At 40.3% G+C, this 20,786-nt stretch overlaps 1 protein-coding gene across 2 annotated transcripts in view; it reads right to left on the reverse strand.

Annotated features, from left to right (window-relative positions):
* gulp1a (GULP PTB domain containing engulfment adaptor 1a) overlaps positions 1 to 20,786 on the reverse strand; it is a 157,011-nt gene that overhangs the window by 86,762 nt on the left and 49,463 nt on the right. For both annotated transcript variants that reach the window (XM_027168114.2, XM_027168115.2), the window contains exon 2: positions 3,947 to 4,036. The gene's annotated coding sequence lies outside the window, so the exon portion shown is untranslated. The remainder of the gene's footprint in view (positions 1 to 3,946; positions 4,037 to 20,786) is intronic.

A 20,786-nucleotide genomic window follows, 5' to 3' on the forward strand; every position in this document is an offset into this window, starting at 1 on the left:
TTATTATTATTATTGTTATTATTATATATAATAAAAGTAGTAATCGTTTTATTCTAGTTGTATTCTAGTAGTATTTCCTTCATCTCAGAATAAAAGAACAGTGATTGAAAACTTGGAGTAAAAAGTTAAGTAGCCTCTGTGATGAGTAATGAATGGGCTGGAGGCATTGAGCAGCCTTCGCTTGATACCATATGTCACACAGTCTGTTATTAACAAGTGCCAAACGCTAAAACTTATGATGGCGTGCACAGCAACAGTAAAAAAAAGTATGTGAAAAGAGAAGGCGCCCGAGCAATTCTGTGATCTGTGACACAACGTGATGTTGTAGCCTAGTGGTTAAGGTGTTGGGATACCAATCGGAAGGTTGTGAGTTCGATTCCTACGTCCACCGAGCTGCCACTGAAAAAGGCCCTTAACCTTCAATTGCTCAGTTGTATACAAATGAGATAAGGGCGTCTGCTAAATGCTGTAAATGTAAAATGTGTGTGATGGGGAAAGGCTAGTTTTAGGCAGGTGAAGTGGAGCACTGCTGCTCCAGGTGTCACATCGTGTGGGAGAACAATGAAGCCGATCTTCTACACCTCAGGTTCATGGGAACTGAAAACAGACCTGACCTGCACTACGTAAAGAGGTTAGCGGAAATGTGAAAAAAAATAAAACATTAAAAAAAAACCCCAGCAACATAAATGTTGATTCTTTGGAGCATCACATCTTCAGGCTCCTGCTTCTGCCTTGTGTGTGGGGTTTCCTCCAGGTTCTCCGGTTTCCTCCTTCACTCCAAAGGCATGTGTCGTAGCCTAACTGGCATCTCTAAATTGTGTGTGTGTTTAACGTGAGATAGACTGGCATCCTGTCCAGGGTGTCCCCTGCCTCGTGCCCTGAGTCCCCTGGGATAAACTCCAGGTTCCCCCTGACTCAGTAGGATAAGCGGTGTTGAGGATGGATAGATAGATAGATGGATGCGTTCTTTGTTCAGACCTGAATACTTATTGAGTATGTATGCATTAAGTCACTATTTGTTTCAGTGTTCCGTATTTGAAAGCTTTAATCAGAAGCTCATAGGATGTAAATAAAATGATGTAAATAACATACTATGACCTTCTCACTTAACACATCCCAACACCTATAGGAGATACCAACTGAGGGAACATCTTACATACAGTACCTAGATGCCTAGATACTTGTACGATCTGTGTCAAGATAAAGTAAACCTGTTCAGGCAGCTTGTTGTGGCCTGAACACCTCACTAAGCCATTTTATCTTACATTTCCCTTTAATTCATCACCTGTCTGTACACCATCCGTATCATCTCCACCCTCATGAATATATTCCTTTATAAATATGACTGCAGGGTTGTAATATTGCCCTGATGCTATCGTGAAGCAGGATCTTTAAGATCCAGGTCCAGTATAATCTCACAGCTGCTACATAAATTCACCATTTGGAGGAAGTCTTAATCCACCATCTGTGCCAAAAAAGTGGTATCTACTTAAATTTCAGACCTGTTCAGTATTTTGGTGTCGTCTTCTCGGCGTTAATGATTTTGCACTGGCAGGGACACGTTATGGAAAACCTTATGATCTGTTTTAGATCAAACCATCCCAGTGTCATCTGAACACATGATTTAGGCATGAGGGAAATTAAGGAAATTCAGATTAGACATGAGGGACATCAGACCTTTTGTGTGAAGCAGTTAAAGGTGCGGTCTCTGATTTTTGAGAAATGCTTCAGAAAACTGAGTCGGGCCGAATAATAAACAAGAATCAAAACTAGCGTGTAGCCAATGAGCAGAAAGGGGCGGGGCTTGTCAATATGGGCGGAGAGAGTGTTCAGTGCGCGTGTGTAACGTTAGCAGAAAGCGGTTTTAACATCGTCATGGAGGATAAAAACAAAGAAAGAAAGAGAAGAAAGACTTACGATAAGGACAAGAAGTAGGACGTGTTAATATAGGATCAGCTTTCCAGCGCTGGAGAGAACTGAAGGAGCAGGAAGTTGGCCACATATTCACAGGTTGGAGTTTCCCGAGTCAATAACTCCTGAGCTAAACGCTGTTACTACACAAATAACACCTCTTTTCTATCGTAGTAATGTAGAGAGGCAGCTACAACCGCGTTTTGTGTAGTAACAGCGTTTAGATCAGGAGTTATCGACTCGGGAAACTCCCACCTGTGAATATGTGGCCGACTTTACTTAAGACGCCGAGGCGCTTTTTTCCTTCTCGATAGGTGAGTAACGTTGGTTTTGCTTTGTTACACAGAACTAATATATGCCTTTGTCCTTTACATCATTATGCTTGTGTGGCATTTTTGCTTGTTTGTTTATCTACAATCGTATTGTTCTTCCCTTCAGCTATGATAAAGACACATTTCTTTCTGTTAGTCGCCCGGGTTACGTATGTATGTGTGGGCGGAGCTATCAATACAGGGGTGGGACCCGTTTGGGTTAAGGGCGTGTTTGTTTTGGTGATTTTATATGTCAACATTGGCTTTCAAACATCGGAGATCCCACCTTTAATATGGTCAATAGCATACATTTGCTTATATACAGTGGGGCTCAAAAGTTTGGGCACCCCAGGTAAAAATTTGTATTAATGTTCAAAAAGAAGCCAAGAAAAGATTTTTAAAAAAATCTCCAAAAGGCATCAAATTACATATTAGACATTCTTATAATATGTCAAAAAAAGTTAGATTTTATTTCCATCATTTACACTTTCAAAATAACAGAAAACTAAAAAAAGGCGTCTGTAAAAGTTTGGGCACCCTGCAGACTTAATAGCTTGTACTGCCCCCTTTGGAAAGCTGAGACCTGACAGTGTGATGGATTGTTCTCGATCATCATCTGGAAAGACCAAGTGATGTCAATCTCAAAGGTTTTAAATGCCCTGACTCATCTGACCTTTGCCCCAATAATCAGCACCATGGGATCTTCTAAGCAGTTGTCTAGAAAACTGAAACTGAAAATAGTTGACAAAGGGACAAAGAAGTCGTGCTGTGTGGTTATGTGGTTTGTGGTGACCTAGTGGTTAAGATGTTGGCCTACCAACCAGAAGGCTGTGAGTTTAAATCCCAAGTCCACAAAGCTGCAACTGCTGGGCCCCTGAGCAAGGCCCTTAAGCCTTAATTACTCAGTTGCATGAAAAATATGATATTATTATAATAAGTCGCTGTGGCTCTGACCCACTGTATGTGATGGTGTGTGTCGATAAACAGACAGACAGACAGACAGACAGACAGACAGACAGACAGACAGATAAATGGGTTATAAAATTTACTTCTTTTATCTAAATCTAATTTCTGTAGGTTGTCTTTATTTATCGCTCGATGATTTATATATTATATATAATGATTTACTACCTAATTCTCTCTTTTACCAAAGTGTTGCTGATTTTTTATTTTTTATTTTTATTTATATCAGTATTTTGCTGATTCATTTATACGAACATGCTCATGCAACCGCACTATTGTGTCCATGGTAACGCCTCATGTCCAGGCACTTATACGGTAAGCAATTTCAGTATCGTTTAAGAGTTAAGGCTTCAGGATGGATGAAGATTTGTTGCTTTATGGTCAAAGGTTTATTTTCTTACTTTCTTATCCTCAAAAGAGGGTGTAAAAAGAGCGAGTAGATGATGATGATGATGATGATGATGATGATGTTTATAGCTGCTATAATGTAAGCGATAAAATGAATCAACTTGTTTCACAACATTGAACATGACAAGAAACAGATAAAACATTGCTGGCAAATTGCTGCGATATCAGACAAACAAATTAGGGCTTGTAATCGGAACAGTATGCAGTACAGCACATTCCTTAAATATAGCCTTCCGATTTATATTTTGGAAAATAGCATGTGTGAATAAACGCTGCTCAGTCAAAGCCTTTAAATAAATAAATAAATAAATAAATAAATAAATAAATAAATAAATAAATAACGCTTGTCTTACCAGTCCTGGGGTTCTGAAATCTTCTCAAATCCTTGGATGTTTTCTCACTCATTTAACGGCGCCTTTATCATCGCAGGAATAGCACGTTTCCTACGGAGGCCAAGATGGAAATATTCACGTAAACATTTTAAATAAAAGCGACATGTCTCCTAAAAGTCGCAGTATGGCAACCAATTAGTGGGAGAAACTGGTTACCAGTTAGCACCACCGACTGATCTCTGTACTGGCCTTCAATCATTATAAGCAACAAAACCATAGCATTATAATAAGAAAACCATTTATAAAGGGTCGGATATACGGCGCTTATACAGTACGTAGTTCCCAGGAGATCGCTCATACAGCAAGTAACACTGAAACAAAGCCAACATAACAATTATAGATAAAAGATAGATGTGAAAAATGTAAAATCCAGAGTTAACATCAAAAAGAACAAATACAAGAAGCTGAAGGAATAAAAAAATCCTGATGTGACGTCCTATATATAAATATGTATATAAATCAAACAATAAGAGATAGAAAAATAACTCTATAATAAACTATAAGAAAGCTATGAAAGTTTGTAACTTTAATTTTCTTTTGTTTTGTTTTTTTCAACACATGCAAATTTTGTAAATCTCTTGCAACGTCCGTTTCTTTTAACTGCAAAAGATTCCAAAAGGAACATACAAACATAACAAATGCAGATTTTATTTGGGAATTTACAAATTAGGTTAGTGAGCAATAAACAACGTACAGATAATAATAAGAATCATAACGTTATTAATTGTTTACCTTTCATTTTTGTCACAAATGTTTTTTTTTTCTTTTAAATCACGATTTATCAATATTCAAATTTTGTAAATTAAATTTCAGAACATTTTAGACAAACTGGCAAAAGAAGACATCACACTTATAATATTACTGTAGTATAAAAATATAAAATTTGCAAAAAAAAAACAACAACAACAAGCAAATACATAAATTTCTATGTAAAATTACTTGGTCATGATTGGTTAATTTGAAACGTGGGTGTGTCAAAGTTTTCAAAACAAAGTTTGCAAACAGTTGTGAAAATTAAAGCTTGCTATTGTTAGAGAAAATCCCTAAATAAATCTAGTCAACTACTTAAAATTGAAAAAGAAAAAAAAAGGTCTATAATAAAAATAATCCGAGAATATAATACTTGGGAGAGATTAAAGAGAGAAAATATGCGAGCATAATGTTAAATAGAAATCTGTAATAAATACAAACTCGATGACATATAACATGAGAATATACCTAAAAACGATAAGCTAGCTAATGGTTTAGACATTAGCTAGCTTAGTAAACATTAGTAAACACTAATAAGAAAATGTCGAAAGAATTTGAAAAAAATCAAGCAACTATTAAACAAGCAACATTAAAATTAAGATCCAGTCAGTTTGCATAAGCACTTTATACAAAAAAATAAATAAAAAATTCTAGAAACAAACAAACAAAAAAACAAAAAAATGACAAAACAGTAAAAACAGCTTTGGACTGAAATAGATAGAAGTTAATACTACACTTGGGTCTATCACCAGGCCGTGGGAGCTGAAGCAGTCCATAGTATGTCACATTGAAGCACCGAAAACAAACAACAAACCTTTTTTCGGATAAGAAATAACCGACCACAAAGTAACAACATGGTCAGCAGCAAGAACTCATTTTTCAGAAACTTACTTTTTTCTATTTCTGTCAATTCTATTAAAATTTTTTAAATGTTAACTTTGTGCAAACTTTAACTTTAAGGTTTTTCCAGCTAAAAATTCTCAGTTATATAAATGTACAGCTCTAGAAGACTGAAAACGAGGACTGGAGGTCAACAGGTCTATAAGGTTAAGGGTTTGTTTTCCCAACAGACCTCACTAATGGTGACCGGCGGATTCGAGACCTCGTCTCAGCCTGACAGGTTCTAAATGTGATGAAGGACACAGTGCCGAGGGCAGCACGACTCGAGTCACTGACTTGTTCTAAACCAGAGCCTAACACGCGTCCCTCAGGCTTTCAGTGTCAGAGTTTTTTTTTTTTTGCCTCACCACATTCAGCAACACAACGTTTTGACTTGTATGAGAAGAAACTTATTACACTTCAACTGAATCCTTATTAATAAACCATTTGGCACTGAAAAAACAACACGGAAGCAGATTTGAAGCTTGACATCTGGCTTTCAGTAGAACACAAAATCAATGTGCAGTTTCTCAACACACTGAATTCAATTCAACTCAATATTATTTGTGTAGCGCTTTTAATTAACAGTGGACATTGTCTCAAAGCAGCTTTACATAAGAAACATAATACAAAAAAATTAATATTATACAAAGATTAATATTTTATATTAATATAAATTCAAGATTTATATTAGATGTATTTTTAAATGTGTTTGAATTTATTCCCAATGAGCAATAAAATAAATAAATAAATAAAAAGTCTAAACAGCTTCCAATTAATACTGAAATTATAAAAATATAATATTATATAAAAATATGTAATAAAATTTATTAAAAATAATACTCTACAAAAATCTGATACGTTGAACAGTAAACATGGTTTTAAAAAAGCAGCTGAAGGAACACGACTGATTAGAAAAGCGAATACCGATCGACCCAGAAATCAGACTCATCCCCAAAAAAGTGCAACGCTACAATACTGTCAAGTTCTCCTCAGATGTGACTTCTGCCAAGACTTCCTTCTACAAGGAAAAGCTTGAAGCTTCCTCACATGACCCTCGGAAATTCCACAACATCATCTCTTCTCTGCTCAACCCCCTGGCTCCACCTTCTTCATCCTCCCTGACTGCAGAAGACTTTGCTTCTTTCTACCAGGAGAAGATTGAGGAAATCTGCCGGACCTTCACTTCAGCCCCGACTGCACTTACATCTCAGAGTATGGATTCCCCTACACCTTCGTTGTCACATTTTTCAACTGTGGCAGCAGAAGAGATTTTACAACTCATCCAGTCCTGCAATCCTACCACCTGCCCACTGGATCCACTCCCTACCACTATGCTCCAGACCATCTCACAAGACCTCTTGCCCTTCATTTCCACTATCGTCAATAGGTCCATAGCATCTGGTCAGGTACCAACTACTTTCAAGAGAGCAAGGGTTATTCCCATCCTAAAGAAACCTGCTCTGGATCCATCAGACATCAGTAACTACAGACCGGTATCACTTCTCTCATTTCTTTCAAAAATTCTTGAACACATTGTCTATAATCAACTGTCTGTCTATCTCTCACAGAACAACCTCCAAGATCCCAAACAGTCTGGCTTTAAAGCAGCTCACTCTACAGAGACAGCCCTTTTGGATGTCTCTGAGAAGCTACATACTGCTAGATCAGCCAAACTATCATCCGTCCTTATCCTCCTTGACCTTTCAGCAGCGTTTGATACGGTCAACCACAAGACTCTCTTATCCTCCCTCAAGAGTCTTGGGATTTGCGGATCAGCTTGGGAATGGTTTGCCTCCTACCTGGAAGGACGCTCATATCAAGTAACATGGAGGGGAGTGACATCTGCTCCATGCAGACTCTCCACTGGTGTCCCACAGGGCTCAGTACTTGGTCCTCTTCTTTTCTCCTTGTATACTCACTCTCTTGGTGAAGTTATTTCATCACATGGCTTCTCTTACCACTGCTATGCTGATGATACACAACTTATCTTCTCTTTCCCACCCTCAGATGCCACAGCTTCTGACCGGATCTCAGCATGTCTGGCAGAAATTTCATCATGGATGACTGCTCATCAGTTAAAGCTCAATCCTAGCAAAACTGAACTGCTGTTCATTCCAGGTGATTCATCCCCAGGTCACGATCTTGCTATATCCTTGCACAACGATCTGATCTCCCCTTCAGCCACAGCTCACAACCTTGGGGTAACCATGGACAATCAACTGTCCTTTTCCTCTCATGTTGCAAATGTGACTCGCTCATGTCGGTTTCTTCTCTACAACATTAGAAGGATTCGGCCATTTTTGTCCACACAGACTGCCCAGGTACTTGTTCAGTCTCTTGTCATTTCTAGACTGGATTACTGTAACACACTGCTGGCAGGTCTACATATGAACGCAATCCGTCCTCTGCAAATGATCCAAAATGCAGCTGCCCGGCTTGTTTTCAACCTGCCAAAGTTCTCGCATACCACCCCGCTACTGCGATCCCTCCACTGGCTTCCGGTAGCTGCACGCATCCGGTTCAAAACACTGATGCTGGCCTACAAAGCCAAAAATGGACCAGCTCCCTCTTACCTCAAAGCCCTCATCATTCCTCGCACTGCACCCCGTAGCCTCCGATCTACCAGCACTGCTCGACTGGTTCCACCATCTCTCAGGGTAAGAGGCAAGTATACTACAAGACTCTTCTCTGTACTGGCACCAAGGTGGTGGAATGAACTTCCCATAGAGGTCCAGACAGCTGAGTCACTGGTTATTTTCAAGCGGCGGTTGAAGACCTACTTATTCAGGAAGCACTTCAACTAGCACTTCTTTCCCTATCTTTTGCATTTAAAAAAAAAAAAAAAAAAAAAAAACCTTTGACACTTTTTCATTGTAACTTTGAACAAATGTTTTAAACTCATGGTGTCTTAAGTATGTAACCTAGTGAGCCAGTATTAATGTATCCGATGTTAGAGATTTAAGCACTTATGTACGTCGCTCTGGATAAGGGCGTCTGCCAAATGCTGTAAATGTAAATGTAAATGTACTTATCCCACAAACTGTGCACAAGTTCGGTGGGAAAAAACTGTGAGAAAAACTACAAAAAGTTTTAGAATTTAATTTAGTGTTATTTTTATGAACAGTAAAATGTCTGACATCTTCTGTGTCCCACAATGTTCCTGTCACTCAAAGTGTTTCTGTCACACGATGCAGCTCAGGCACACAAATGATGTACAAAAGGACAATGAGATGTAAATGCACAGCTGACGTGAAACCTGAGGAACAGTAAGATTTCACACGTTTGCTTATTGTATCCTTAGATGGCTGTTTTTCTGCTTCCTGACATACACAAGTCCCAGAGTGCAGGTAAGTGAAGCCTCCAGACTCTCAGGATCAAACATCTGTCAGAGCCTCAGTGCTGCTGTGGGAAGATAAGAGCTTCAGCCTCACAAACACACACACACACACACTTACCCACACACTCACTCACTCACACACACATACTCACACTCAATCACACTCACTCACACACACACACACTCACACACACACACACACACACACACACACACACACACACACACTCAATCACACACACACTCTCCACACGCACTCACTCACACACACACACACACACACACACACACACACACACACACACACACACACACACACACACACACTCACACACACACACACACACACACACACACACACACACACACACACACACACACACACACAAAAACTCACACACACACACACTCTCTACACTCTCTCTAACTCACACACACACACACACACACACACACACAACACCCCCCCCACACACACACACAAACACACCCACACACACAGACCCCCGCACACACAAACACCCCCCCACCCACACACTTACACACTCACTCACCACACACACTCACTCACTTACACACACACACAAACTCAAACACACTCACCAGACACACACACACACACACACACACACACACACACACTCACTCACTCACTCACTCACTCACTCACACACACACACTCTCACTTACACACTCTCCTCGCACACACTCACACACTCACTCACACACTCACTCACTCACACACTCTCCTCACACACTCTCCTCACACACTCTCCTCACACACTCACTCACTCACTCACACACTCACTCACACACTCTCACCTCACACACACACATCTCAATCTCCAGAACAGAAAAGCTTATGTGAACTGGACTAAATTCAGGCAGCACCAACATTTTCCCCAGTAGCACCGCCTCTGGTTCACACGCTGCTTCCTTAAAGGTATCAGCATGGAAGGAATCCATATGTGAATAACAGACAGTTACAGAAGTAAAGTCAGCATTCAGAGATTCATTCAACATTAAAAAGTGTGCGGTTATAATAAAATAAATAAAAAACCCCAACGTTGTGGTGTAATGAAGGAAATGTTTCTCTAAACATCCCATCATCACGATCTCAGCACATCCCAAAGTATTTACTCCTCTATTACAGAAGTTTGTCATCCATTGGTTTAATTCTCCTGTTTTGGAGACGAGTCATTATACGTTAACGTTAACCTGCGATTCAACCAAGCACGCTACCTAACACAGTTCCCATCATGCACTGCTGTACAGGTTGGTTTGTATTGCTTTCTCACCACGGTTTGTTTTGTATTGTTATGTAAGGATCTTAGCTTAATGCCACTATCATATCCAGTACATGTCTAAAGATCCAAACCAAACAAGCGACGTGTAAAAAACCCCATAAGCCCATAATGGTAACTTGGAACTAAAGTGTTCTTCTGGGTGGAAAGTTCAGGAGTAGAAGGATCTACTGTAGGTCTCTATAGAGACATTAAATACTGAACCATATTAAAACCTTCATGAAACAAACCTCTAACAAATGAGTCTTAGTAATTTGTGAGCTGTTGCTGTTAAAAATGATAAAAAAAAAACTCTTAATTTAATCATGTGATTAAATTACAAAATGGTATATTGTACTTTTATTTTTAATATTAACTATTAAACTCCCAAACTACATTACATGGCAACCCCATTTAATATGATCATCCAAACCAACTGAACCGGATAGAGATCCAGAGATGGAATAAAGGCAAAAGATCAAACAAATCATTCTTCCACACCTTAAAACATACAGCAAGGCTTTTCCCTTAAGGACAGATCTCATTAACCCCTGTTTCTCTCGCGCAACAGGAACCGAAGAGCTTCCTTCATTCCTTTAATGTGCACTAAATATGGAGGACATCCGGGCTGGAGGCTCCATTAACGCTCACTCCGATTAGCTATATTGATTTTGAGTGTCACACGGGCCAAGTTTGGCTACACAGTAATTACTGGCAGGAATTAATAAGGCGAAGCTCACTATAACCGATAGAGAGGTGGAGAATAAAAAAAGGATGTAGCACTGGGTGCATGATTGATAGGAGGGGAAAAAAACACAAATTCAGACATTTTAACTTTTGTCGTTCTCTTCCAAATAAATTCATTTTGAATTTGAGGTATTTTGAGATTTGTGGTTTTACTGTTTCATTCAAAAATGATTCAGAAAATACAATAATTTAATTAAAAATATATAAAATGGTTATAGAAATTAAACACAAAACAGAAACTATTCATCTGATCACAAACCCAACTAGAACTACTAGGCTTAGATTACATATTATTTATAAAATAAAGACAGCGCTGTGCTAATGTTAACTAGCATGCTAAAGAAAGCGCTGCGCTAATGTTAACTAGCATGCTAAAGACAGCACTGCGCTAATGTTAACTAGCATGCTAAAGACAGCACTGCGCTAATGTTAACTAGTATGCTAAAGACAGCACTGCACCAACGTTAACTTGCATGCTAAAGAAAGCGCTAACATTAACTAGCATGCTAAAGACAGCGCTAACGTTAACTAGCATGCTAAAGACAGCGCTAACGTTAACTAGCATGCTAAAGACAGCACTGCGCTAATGTTAACTTGCATGCTAAAGACAGCGCTAACGTTAACTAGCATGCTAAAGACAGCACTGCGCTAATGTTCACTAGCATGCTAAAGACAGCACTGCGCTAATGTTAACTAGCATGCTAAAGACAGCATTGTGCTAACGTTAACTAGCATGCTAAAGACAGCACTGCGCTAATGTTAACTAGCATGCTAAAGACAGCACTGCACTAACGTTAACTTGCATGCTAAAGACAGCACTAACGTTAACTTGCATGCTAAAGACAGTGCTGTGCTAATGTTAACTAGCATGCTAAAGAAAGTGCTGCGCTAATGTTAACTAGCATGCTAAAGACAGCACTGTGCTAATGTTAACTAGCATGCTAAAGACCACTGCGCTAATGTTAACTAGCATGCTAAAGACAGCACTGCGCTAATGTTAACTAGCATGCTAAAGACAGCACTAGACTAACGTTAACTAGCATGCAAAAGACAGTGCTGCGCTAATGTTAACTAGCATGCCAAAGACAGCGCTGCACTAAAGTTAACTAGCATGCTAAAGACAGCGCTAACGTTAACTAGCATGCTAAAGACAGCGTTGCGCTAATGTTAACTAGCATGCTAAAGAAAGCGCTGCGCTAATGTTAACTAGCATGCTAAAGACAGCACTGTGCTAATGTTAACTAGCATGCTAAAGACAGCACTGCGCTAATGTTAACTAGCATGCTAAAGACAGCACTGCGCTAATGTTAACTAGCATGCTAAAGACAGCACTGCGCTAACGTTAACTTGCATGCTAAAGAAAGCGCTAACGTTAACTAGCATGCTAAAGACAGCGCTAACGTTAACTAGCATGCTAAAGACAGCGCTAACGTTAACTAGCATGCTAAAGACAGCGCTAACGTTAACTAGCATGCTAAAGACAGCGTTGCGCTAATGTTAACTAGCATGCTAAAGAAAGCGCTGCGCTAATGTTAACTAGCATGCTAAAGAAAGCGCTGCGCTAACGTTAACTAGCATGCTAAAGACAGCGCTAACGTTAACTAGCATGCTAAAGACAGCGCTAACGTTAACTAGCATGCTAAAGACAGCGCTAACGTTAACTAGCATGCTAAAGACAGCGTTGCGCTAATGTTAACTAGCATGCTAAAGAAAGCGCTGCGCTAATGTTAACTAGCATGCTAAAGACAGCACTGTGCTAATGTTAACTAGCATGCTAAAGACAGCACTGCGCTAATGTTAACTAGCATGCTAAAGACAGCACTGCGCTAATGTTAACTAGCATGCTAAAGACAGCACTGCACTAACGTTAACTTGCATGCTAAAGACAGTGCTAACGTTAACTAGCATGCTAAAGACAGCGCTGCGCTAACGTTAACTAGCATGCTAATCCTGCTAATGATTGCTCTTAGTGGCACATATTTAACATCACATTTTTTATTTCCACCCAGAGCCAGAAAGCATCTGTGAGATATTTTTATCTTGAAGTTAATCTTGCAAAACAAAATGTTGGACATGTCTATCATATTTCTGAGGGCTGTGAAACGCTCTTCTCCTGTTGGAGCTGAAACACTTGCGGTTTACTTGAGTGAAGTAGTGAAGGAAGACGGTGATGTTGCAGCTAATCAAGTGTAAAGAACATTAAAAAGAGTCTACGCTTCGTTAGTAGGGTCGAGGAAACAATTTCCGTGTGGCGATTGAAAAACAGACACTAGCGGGTTTCAGGTGCTATAGAGTGGTATTAAGTTAGTAAAAAAAACTGGAAGCAGAAGTGTGAGGATTTGTTTAAAAAGTTTGAGATGCATTTCTGATGTACACTGAAAAGTGACTGACGTACGCAAAGGAAGACTCATTATCTGTGATTGGTTACTATAGGAACAATGGTGATGTCTGATTGGTTAGTGGGAACAATGGTGATGTCTGATTGGTTAGTGGGAACAATGGTGATGTCTGATTGGTTAGTGGGAACAATGGTGATGTCTGATTGGTTAGTGGGAACAATGGTGATGTCTGATTGGTTAGTGGGAACAATGGTGATGTCTGATTGGTTAGTGGGAACAATGGTGATGTCTGATTGGTTATTGGGAACAATGGTGATGTCTGATTGGTTAGTGGGAACAATGGTGATGTCTGATTGGTTAGTGGGAACAATGGTGATGTCTGATTGGTTATTGGGAACAAAGGTGATGTCTGATTGGTTATTGGGAACAAAGGTGATGTCTGATTGGTTAGTGGGAACAAAGGTGATGTCTGATTGGTTATTGGGAACAATGGTGATCTCTGATTGGTTATTGAACTGTGACTGTCATTGGAAAAAAATGGTCAGTGAAAAAAATGTGATTAATGAGTGGTAATTGAGAACGATGGCAATCTTTGATTGGTGATTGGGGAAAAAATGTGATTAGTGATCTCCAACAATGGTGATCAGTAATCCGGTCAGTGGTGATTGATGATTAGTATTGGTCTTTGGGAACAAAGACCAAATGACTGGAAAAATGGTGATTAGTGATCGGTCATTGGTAAAAGTGGTGATTTTAGCGGTGTAGCATTGCTTTACATTCGGGATTCGGGGTATTTCAAAATTCAGTAAGTTACAGAAACTGTAGGTTTTGAAGAGAATAAAAGTAAATGTTTCTGTACTTTATTTTCTCTGGTGACACTTTTTGTTTTTAATGAAACTGCCAAGTCAGTTTATTATTCATGAGAGAAAATGATGCTCCTTAAAACAAGGCATCTGTGATTTTAATAAGGAGGAAAAACTAGCACCACCTGTCTGGCAGATTAAACATTAACGTCAATTTAAGCAGTCCTTTAGGAAATGTTTGTTGAATTATGAACACAACGGCGCAAACCTGATAAATGATTTTAAAAATCATACATTTTATACATGATGTATATAAATATTAGGCATAGTAATATAGAGGTAGATAAATATCCTTACGAATATATTCACTCATTCATCTCCTACCGCTTATCCGAACTACTCGGGTCACGGGAGCCTGTGCCTATCTCAGGCGTCATCGGGCATCGAGGCAGGATACACCCTGGACGGAGTGCCAACCCATCACAGGGCACACACACTCTCATTCACTCACACACTACGGACAATTTTCCAGAGATGCCAATCAACCTACCATGCATGTCTTTGGACCGGGGGAGGAAACCGGAGTACCCGGAGGAAACCCCCGAGGCACGGGGAGAACATGCAAACTCCACACACACAAGGCAGAGGCTGGAATCGAACCCCCGACCCCGGAGGCGTGAGGCGAACGTGCTAACCACTAAGCCACCTACGGAATATATGATTTCATAAATTACCCATATGCCTAACAGGCCTAAATTTGTTAGACTCTGCTGACACTGTCCTTTTCTTCTGTTTTTTTGTTTTCTTTTCTTTTCTTTCAGGATCGATGCTGAGCTCAAGTCCAGTGATAACCTACAGAAAAAAGCGGACACAGAATCCAGATGGCAATCACCAAAATATAATCCTAATTAGAGCCCACAGATGGTCCGTTAAAGCATCAACTGACAGTTTTAGTTACTAAGGAGGATTGAAATGGTTGAAAATATGTGAGAAGTACATTTAACCCAGGATGCTTAGTAACATAAAATAGTAAAATAGTGACAGGTTAAAAGTAAATAAAAGACTTATGTCCTGGAACAGGTCAAATTTCATGACTCAAGATACAGTATAGAAGTTGCAGTGTGAAATAATTCTGACACAAAGAATGGGCTGAATAAGACAGGGAATGAACAGAAAGTTCAAATCAATACATCCAGCACTTTGTCAGAAATCACTGTAAGCAGTACCTCAATTTAAAGCAGTACAGAACACTACTCCTACAAATACAGATAACGCTTCAGGGTTATGGGGTGGCTGCGATAGGAGAAATCCAATTCCTAATCGTCTTGGAGCCGTGAAGTGGAAATGCAAGTAATAAATCACTGGGTTTTTTTTTAAAGGCTCAGTGACCCATCTGTTTAAGGGGTACAGCCACACTTGAGTTGTGCTATGCGTATACATCTCATGCTAAAACGTGGAGCGCGAGTGCATGCGAAGGTGGAGTGGAAGGAATTTACATTTACAGCATTTAGCAGCATCTTTATCCAGAGTGACTTACATTGTCTTATTTCAGTTTATACAACTGAGCAATTGAGGGTTAAGGGCCTGAACGATGGGAATGAAAACCTGCACCCATACCGGCCCTTATAACTGCTACCTACCACTACTGACTACCTTGTTGACCGCTGATCTTGTTTACATGAAGTGCAATTACACGGTCGTGCTCATGAAGATAAGAAAAGAATTCCACTGCGCTGTAATGTATATGTGGTGATAATAAAGGCTTCTATGCCTCGTTCTATCCATCCATCCATCCATATAAACAGGGTGTATGATTTTTTTAAGTGCTTAATTAAAATTCTTCTTTTGCTTTCAGTACAGTTGAGTGCATGTTGGGGTCAGAGTGCAAGGTCAGCCATTATAGGACCTTGTTCAAGGGCCCCACAGTGGCAGCACCGGGGCTTGAACCCCATCCTCCCATCAACAACCCATAGCCTTAACCTCTTTAGCCACCACACACACACATCCCATTCACACACTATGGACAAATTACAGATGCCAATCAGTACGTCTTTGGACTGGTGCAGGAAACCAGTGTATACAGATGAAGCCCCCAAAGCACAGGAAGAACAAGGACACTCCAAACACACACACACACACACACACACACACACACACACACACACACACAGATCAGATGCAGGAATGAAACCCCCAAAGAATCGAAACCTGCTAACCATTAAGCCACCAAACCCATTGACACATCCGATGCCTATATTATTGAATATTCCTCAAAATCTGAACCAAACCTTCTGTCCTGTTCACTTTAGCCCCAGTAAACATATCAGAGCGACCTCAGCAGGTTGGTTAGTAATACTCAGTGTGGGGTTTATTTATTTTCCTCCTTGTTCTCCTGGACATGTAGCTCACCCAGGAAACTCTTCTCATTTTGTTCACTGTACAAATCATTTTCTGACAAGTTCAACCAAAGGGAGAAAATAAACAGCTTCCATTACCAGCATGTAAGCTGTAAGTTGTGTATGGTCCGACTCTGGGGATTGTGGCTACTTTGCTTTATAACAAACCTACTCACTGTTTGAATTATCGTTATTATTTTGTCATGGCTTCATGGTTTCATGGTTAGTCGCGGCATGGGGTCAGGTAAAATACAGGTAAAAAAAATACACATCTGACGATTACCTTGCACTTATTTATTCCAAACCGATCAAATTCCTTACCTCCCGAGGGTCTCACATCGTCGCTGTCGGGCGGAATCCTCATATCGCCAAAACCAAAAAAAAAAATTTTCAGGAAAGTAAAAAAATGATGTTTTTTTTTTGAGTTATTAAACATTGTATGGTTAAAGTTGTTATTATACCTTATATGGCTATCATATACTGTTGTGTACCAACATTAACACAACATTTTCCCAAAGTCACGTTTTATCGGAGATACGAGCTTTATGACGCGGGAGCAGTGAGGTACGAGATCATGCCGTCGTCGATAAGAATGGTACGGACACAGACGTCGCTGCTGCCAGCGGTGTTCGATAAAGTCTGCGGTCATGTCGAGCCTTCTGACAAGAGACAAGACTTCAATACTTAACTGAAGCTAATGACCGTAGTTACATACATCTTCCTAACCCCTATTTTAAAGGTTTAAGAGCTTTAAGTGATGCGATACAAAACACGATAAACTGATTAGGCTGTCTAATAGGTGGAAATTAGTCTAATCTGCTCGCAAACTTACCTTCCTGGCTCACGGGTTTCTTTGCGCTCAAGCTAATTTCAAGACTTTAGATCGGTTAATAACTTGTAAAAATAACAGACCCACGTGGGGACCTACCGATAGCATCGATATGTGAAAAATATGAAATTGACAAAATTTGGACATACATTAGGAGGTTTCCGCCCGACAGCGACGATATGCTTTAGGTCTGGATGAAAAATTGGCCTCCAGGGATACGAGTGCTCTGTAAACGCTTTGGCGCTATAATACGCTAGTGTCGTAAATACATTTCTACCTTCGCTGTTCGCTGCTGCGCTTAGAATGTTCCTAACTTGATCATACACAACAGCACAGAGGAACATGACACCGGCGACTAGAACTAAACAAAACCTCTATCTAGTTCTGGCAAAGCACAAAATCGCTGCACACTGCTAGCGTTTTTTTTTTTTTTTTTAATCTCACTCTGTTTTAATTTGCACTTCTGTTTTTCTTTATTCTGTTTATTATAAGAAAATAAAGGAAAGCTGGAAGCCTTACCCTCGGTGATGTTTTCATGCTCATGGCTGTCTGTGCTGTTGAACTTTCTGGAGTTTTGTGAGCGTTAGCGTGTGCAAGACACGACTGTTTTTAATTAAAAAGTTACAGGTGAATAAAATTTCTTAACAAACAAATCGATGTTTCATAAAACTGTAGGAAACTTTCGAAAAAATAAAAGTGAGGACAATGAGGCTGAATGTCAAAACTGAATTTTGAACAATATACATTCTCAGAGCTGCGACGTGACGTGACGTACGGCGAGGTACGGTGACCCCATACTCTGTTCTCTGCATTTAACCCATCCAAAGTGCACACACACAGCAGTGAACACACACACACACTGTGAACACACACACATAGCAGTGAACCCACACACACACTGTGAACACACACACAGCAGTGAACACACACACACACACACACACACACACACACCGTGAACACACACACTGTGAACACACACACAGCAGTGAACATACACACACACACACACCGTGAACACACACACCGTGCACACACACAGCAGTGAACACACACACCGTGAACACACACAGCAATGAACACACACACCATGAACACACACACAGCAGTGAACACACACACTGTGAACACACACACAGCAGTGAGCACACACACACACACACAGCAGTGAACACACACACACCGTGAACACACACACAGCAGTGAACACACACACACAGCAGTGAACACACACACAGCAGTGAACACACACACCGTGAACACACACACACACACAGCAGTGAACACACACAACACACACACACACAGCAGTGAACACACACCCGGAGCAGTGGGCAGCCATTTATGCTGCGCCACCCAGGGACAGGTGGGGGGGTTCGGTGCCTTGCTCAAGGGCACCTCAGTCGTGGTATTGCCTTCCCCTTTATTAGGCCACGACTTCCCCTTTATTAGGCCACGACTTCCCCTTTATTAGGCCACGACTTCCCCTTTATTAAGCCACGACTTCCCTTTTATTAAGCCACGACTTCCCCTTTATTAGGCCACGACTTCCCCTTTATTAGGCCACGACTTCCCCTTTATTAGGCCACGACTTCCCCTTTATCAGGCCACGACTTCCCCTTTATCAGGCCACGACTTCCCCTTTATTAGGCCACGACTTCCTCTTTATTAGGCCACGACTTCCCCTTTATTAGGCCACGACTTCCTCTTTATTAGGCCACGACTTCCCCTTTATTTGGCCATGACTTCCCCTTTATTAGGCCACGACTTCCCCTTTATTAGGCCACGACTTCCCCTTTATTAGGCCACGACTTCCCCTTTATTAGGCCACGACTTCCCCTTTATTAGGCCACGACTTCCCCTTTAGATATCCTTCCTGAATTTTTCTACCAAAAACAAAAGCGAACTAATGAGTGAACAAAAAGTGATTCGAAGTGAACATATTAAAATAACCTGGATGACAGAAAGCCTGTAGATGTCGTGGCATTAGCCGAGAACATAGAACCGTACATGATCACATACTCTTGTGGAAAACATGGTGCAGATTCTAAACCACACCAGTGCTCACACTCAACCATGACAGAGTTCAATATACTGGTCAGCTGAACACTGAACATGAACAAGGAACTAAAGGACTTGGCTCGGTGTCCCTGTGGCCAGAGTGATCAGCATCCATCACGCGCTCTTCTCCCTGGTGCCGGGAAAGCCGAGACAGATGAAAGGCTCGATAATGGCAAAGCACAATGAAAGCCCTGGCACTCAGGAAGATGAAGAAGAGATGACGTCCAAAGCCCATTAGGTAAAAAATACTAAAAGTACTGCATTTCCTGAAGCCCTGAGAATATAATGTGCTGGATTCGGCGCCCAACAAATAAAGGTCAAACCTCAGTTGATACAGATTCACCCAGAGGCAAGACGATAGCCGCTGTGAGATTCCTGTTATCTGTTACCGCCACCTGACGTGGTCCATGATTAAGTTTAAGCAAGATTAATGGTAACCTTCCTGGGGGAAAATGTAAAAGATCTGAATATCTCATAGCACTACATGTTACCCAGATTAATATATAATAAAAGATGTTATTACTGGACAAAATGATAAACTACTAAAAGATATCAGGAAGCCAAAACATCGACGTCTATTAGATCACTTCGTACATGACAAGAAGCAGATTGTTCATAAGAGCTTTCTCACTGAGCGAAAGGATTTATTCAGCAAATCTGGAGGGTCAAACAGGGATTTAATGTTGTCTATAATACCTAGGCATCACTGGAGGACAAATAGGTAACTGTGGGATCGGAGCAGAATTCATTAGTAGCAGTCCAACACGTAGATTCAGCAACTCGGCAGAACTTATACTCTATTTCCTCCTTTCTAAAAACTCCTGCTTGAACAATACACACACTTAATCGCTGTCCGATTAAATATAGTGAAAGAAAATGAAGACAATTTTTTTCCTTGTAATACAAGAACACGCCATGTCATAGCCAAGTCACTTGACGTTGACATGCTAACTTTTGTCTGGACTAACAAGTCTTCCTCACTCTCAGGGAACTCAGATACACGTTTGCTTCCTTTAGTAGCTTGCTACAGTTTTAGATTACTTTAGCTAACGCTTAACTAACTTGCGAAATGTTTTACCTAACTTTTGTTAACATGAACTAGCTCACTACACTTCTTTATAAAGCTTAACGACAGTAATATAAAAACATGTAGCAAGCTTAGATGACTTAAGCCAACACTTAGCTAGCTTGCCATACTTCCTTATAATATTTCTGCAAAGAAAAAAAGGTTGCTACGCATTTTTATTTTACCACGCATTATTTTATATTACTTTTTTTAGTAATTAACTAGTCTGCTACCCTCATGTTGGTCTTTTATCCCGCTCTCCCGCCACACGTCGTATTTCTCACGCTGTAAAACTTTTTGACTATTTA

This window comes from Tachysurus fulvidraco, chromosome 6 (genome assembly GCF_022655615.1).
Source record: "Tachysurus fulvidraco isolate hzauxx_2018 chromosome 6, HZAU_PFXX_2.0, whole genome shotgun sequence".
Taxonomy (NCBI): domain Eukaryota; kingdom Metazoa; phylum Chordata; class Actinopteri; order Siluriformes; family Bagridae; genus Tachysurus; species Tachysurus fulvidraco.